General features: G+C 63.8%; 2 non-coding genes across 2 annotated transcripts; both read right to left on the bottom strand.

The window, feature by feature from the left end:
* Positions 1–164, bottom strand: LOC149523892 (U1 spliceosomal RNA). Its single transcript, XR_016350308.1, has one exon. It is a non-coding gene; the product is annotated as a U1 spliceosomal RNA (small nuclear RNA).
* A 4016-nt stretch (positions 165–4180) lies between these two features.
* Positions 4181–4344, bottom strand: LOC149523891 (U1 spliceosomal RNA). The gene has a single exon (XR_016350307.1). It is a non-coding gene; the product is annotated as a U1 spliceosomal RNA (small nuclear RNA).
* Between the last annotated feature and the right edge of the window lie 266 nt (positions 4345–4610).

Raw genomic sequence — 4610 nt, 5'->3', positions numbered from 1 at the left:
CAGGGGAAAGCGCGAACGCAGTCCCCCACTACCACAAATTATGCAGTCGAGTTTCCCGCATTTGGGGAAATCGCAGGGGTCAGCACACCCGCAGTGCAATGGATGAGCCTCACCCTGGGAAAACCACCTTCGTGATCATGGTATCTCCCCTGCCAGGTAAGTATGAGTTCCACCCGCACAACCACCGCCTGCCCCCCACCGCCCAAACCCTCTCACATCACGGGGGACGCCGCCTCGCGCACCCGCACCGCCGCGCCCCAAACGCTCCCCTACCGCCCGCACCCGCCCCCAAGCCGCCCCCGACACCCACAACCGAGCCCCGCTCGCCCAAGGCGGGCCCCGCTCGCCAGCCCGCTCCCGCTCCCACAAGCCTCCGCTCGCGCCCGCATCTGCATACGTGCTCACGCCGCTCCGCCCCTCCGCCCGGGACACGCCCCCGCCCGCTCTCTCGCGCTCTCTCCCCTCTCCGGCCTGAGCCCCGCTTCGGCGGCGAGGAGCCCGGCGGCGCTGCTGCACCCCGACTCCCGACCCCGCCGGCGCTCTCCCCGGCTGCGGCCCGCACACCCGGCAGGGGCTGGCTCGGGCGGGGGCCGCCACTCGGGAGGCACCGGCTCCGTGCGGCTTCCGCTCTGCCCCCCCCCCCCCCATCCCCCGACACGCCGGCCCAGCCGGGCCCGTCGCCCTCCGGAGCCGGGCGCATCCGGAGCACACGGGGGGGCAAGAAGGAAGCGGGGGTGGGGTGGGGTGGGGGGGGGGGAGAAGGCAGGAGCCCTCCGGGGAGGCACAGGAATCTTCCCCCCTCCCACTAGGAGAAGCATCCGCCCTTTCCGCTCCCCCTCCCGCACACGCGCACACGCCCCACACCTCCAGCCCTCCTGGCTAACCCCGGGCACGTCACCCCACCTCTTCCGGGCCTCCCTTCTCCCTTTGGCAAAATGGGGCTGCTGAGGCTTCCCTCCCTGGCAGCAGGGGCGGATGAGAGTTCTGCGGGGGGGCCTTTGGAGAAAACATAGAAAAAAGGGGTCATCCCACCCCTGTGCCCACTCCTCACGGGCTGTGTGTAGACTGGCCACGTTTTCCGGAAAAACAGCCGCTTTTCCGGAAAAACTTGCCAGCTGCCGTCTACACTGGCCGCTTGAATTTCCGCAAAAGCACTGACTTCCTACTGTAAGAAATCAGAGAGGTGCAACGCTGGGCCGCGCGGTTTTAAAGTCCCGGGCCGTGAGGTCACGCCGCGCATGCGCTCCCTCGGCCCCACGTGGGCCGTGCTGGCCGGCGCCGGGGAATTTCAAGGGCGGGGCTGCGGCGCCCCGTCACAGTCCTCCCTCCCCCCCCAATCTCCTTCTCCTCCTCCAGCAGCCGCCCGCCGGTCCTTCGGCGGACGGCCCACCGGGAAATTCCCGGTATCCCGCCGGGCCAGTCCGCCCCTGGCGCTGGCGCGGGGCCTATTGAAGCAGCCGCCCCGCTCGCCCTGCCCTATATCCGCCGCTGCCTGGCGGGGGCCTTGGGCGGAGAACCACGCTGAAGAGCAGGAAGAGGCTCCCAGGCCGAGGTGCAATTAGCGGAGCTTTGGGAAGCAACAGAGAAACACCATTCAGGTCGCCAGGTGTCAGGGAGGTGCGGCCCCCGCCCTCCCCCATCCGCATCCGCATCCAGATGTGACTCTCGGCCCGCAGGTAGAACGGAAGGCCCGTTCCTTCAGAGGCGTTCAGCGTCGAACGGACTTGATGGCACGGGAAAGAGAAACGCAAAACGCGTAGCCGTGGGATCGGCTTACGTGGCAGGACTGCATTTCGCGGACCGTAGGCCGACCTTCCCGGTCCGGTTGGGCGCGTCTACGCCGCAGCCGCGGCTCGAAATAAGCTACGCCGTTTGAGCCGCGCCAACGGCGCTGCTTCTTTCGAAAGAGCTTATTTCGTCTGCACCGTGGAACGTGTTCGTCAGTGTTCTGGGGAAAGGGTGAGGCGGCAAACGCTGCGGACGGTGCAAAAAGGCCGCCTGATACTTTCGTCCGAAGCGGGCAGCGAAGAGCTACGAAGGGAACTCGCAACACTCCGAGGGGCGGGAGGGGACAGGGCGAGCTGGTTGTCGCAGGGTGCTTAAACACCCTGCAATCTGTTTCCCGGCAGCCACGGAGTTGGGGCCTAGGCCGGAGGATGTTGCGAAGGCCGAGATACCGAGGCAGTGCGATGAAATGCCTCTTCCCCCCCTTCCCCCCCACCCCCCTCCGTACTCAAGGAGCTGACTGGGGTGACACCTGAGACATGGAGGATTATTTCAGAAAACTCGCGGCAGGCGGAAGAGATTCCCGAAGAGGGGGAAGGGACAACCTATCGAAAGGGTATATCTGCTGTCTTCAGGAAAGCTGTGGGTACCGTCTCGCATGACTTGCGCACGAACGCGCTCGCTAGCCAAACGCAAGCCGGGCTGTCTTCGGGAAAGCTGTGGGTACCGTCTCGCGTGACTTGCGCACGAACGCGCTCGCTAGCCAAACGCAAGCCGGACGGACCTACCGTCAGGGGGCTGCTAAAGGGTCAGGGATACCGTTCCCGGGGAATAGTTATCGCCGTAGTGCCCAGCCTCGCCGGAAGGGCGTAACGAGCGGGGGTCCGGCAGGGATGCCTTGCGGGCCCGGTTCCCTTCCTCGGCCATTCGGATGGGCGGCGTAGAGAGTACGCTTATCAAGACTGCGGAGGACCCCGAGCTGGGAGGGGGTTGCAGGTGCCGTGGAGGACGGGATCCTCGCAATTCGAAATGATCTGGACAAAGCGGAGAAATGGTTTGGAGAGACTAGGATGAAGTTCAATGAGGCCGAATGCAAAGTACTCCGCTTACGAACGATCGATCCGTTGCTTGCGCCGGCGTGCACGGTGGCAGAGAGGGAGGGGGGGGGAGAGAGAGAGAGAAAATGGGAAACGGCTGTCTAGGAAGGAACACCGCGGACAAGAATCGGCGCAGCAGGGGAGAGGGCCAGGGAGAGGCTGGCTGTCACAGAGGACCGCGAGGTAAACGGGAGTCGGGAGAGTAAGACGGTTGCCGGAGCAGCGAACGTCGTTCTGGGGCGGGCTAGCGGCGGCAGCAGCGTCGTGCGCAAGACAGGAAGGCTGCGTCTACACTGGCCACTTATTCCGGAAAATCAGCCGCTTTTCCGGAATAACTTGCCAGCTGTCTACACTGGCCCCTTGAATTTCCGGAAAAGCGCTGACGATCTACTGTAAAATCGTCAGTGCTTTTCCGGAAAAACTATGCTGCTCCCGTTCGGGCAAAAGTCCTTTTCCGGAAAACTGTTCCGGAAAAGGGCCAGTGTTGACAGCACAGATTTCTTTTCCGCAAAAAAGCCCCGATCGCGAAAATGACCATCGGGGCTTTTTGGCGGAAAAGCGCGTCTACATTGGCACGGACGCTTTTCCGGAAAAGCATCCTGCCAATGTAGACGCGCTTTTCCCGGAAATAATTATAACGGAAAACTGTTCCGTTTTAAGCATTTCCGGAAAATCATGCCCGTGTAGACGTAGCCGAAAAGTAATTCTTCTTCCGCTCTACAGGGTGAGGATTCGGCCTAGCTGGAGCATTGTGCCCTGTGGGCGGGAAGGGAGGCGGGCTCATACAAATGGGAGACAGGGAATGCAGAAAAATGCAAGAGAAACTGACTGTGCCGGGCGGGCGTAGAAAGCATGAGCCTCTGAGGGAAGATTGGAAGGGAGTCTGCCAGAGGGGAGCTGCTAAGAGCTTTCAGGGCCATAAAAGGCTGCTAGGCAGAGAAGGGAGAACTTCTGGTTCTTCTGAAGCTGGGGGAGAGGAGGGGGGCTCCAGGACGAGAAGCAAGGGGCTGGGGCTGGGGCTGGGGCTGCAGCTGTAGGTGCAGGTGCAGGTGCAGCGAGGGCCGGCCGGCCGTTAGGGGAAACTTCCTGTAAGGCGAGCGAGCGAGCGAGCGAGCGAGCAGGGTGGCTGAAGAGGGGCACCAATGGCCTAGGAAAGCGACGCGCTTCCCGGGAGATGACGGAAGAAGCAGAGAAAAGAGCCCACCCCGGGCCTGGCCACGCCGGAGCGCGGAGCAGGCTCCGAGAGCGGAGAAAAAGAAAGGCGGAAAGCGAGCGAAGTTCGCCGCAGAGCGAGGACACAAGCACCAACCTTCCCTCTCCGTTCGCCCGTCACTCGGTCTATTCTTCACAGAGAGCGCCAGGGGAAAGCGCGAACGCAGTCCCCCACTACCACAAATTATGCAGTCGAGTTTCCCGCATTTGGGGAAATCGCAGGGGTCAGCACACCCGCAGTGCAATGGATGAGCCTCACCCTGGGAAAACCACCTTCGTGATCATGGTATCTCCCCTGCCAGGTAAGTATGAGTTCCACCCGCACAACCACCGCCTGCCCCCCACCGCCCAAACCCTCTCACATCACGGGGGACGCCGCCTCGCGCACCCGCACCGCCGCGCCCCAAACGCTCCCCTACCGCCCGCACCCGCCCCCAAGCCGCCCCCGACACCCACAACCGAGCCCCGCTCGCCCAAGGCGGGCCCCGCTCGCCAGCCCGCTCCCGCTCCCACAAGCCTCCGCTCGCGCCCGCATCTGCATACGTGCTCACGCCGCTCCGCCCCTCCGCCCGGGAC

This window comes from Pelodiscus sinensis, chromosome 9, assembly GCF_052426305.1.
Source record: "Pelodiscus sinensis isolate ZL-2025 chromosome 9, ASM5242630v1, whole genome shotgun sequence".
Classification (NCBI taxonomy): domain Eukaryota; kingdom Metazoa; phylum Chordata; order Testudines; family Trionychidae; genus Pelodiscus; species Pelodiscus sinensis.
The sequence above is the reverse complement of the archived record's forward strand: the minus strand, read 5'-3'. Positions and strand labels throughout refer to the sequence as shown.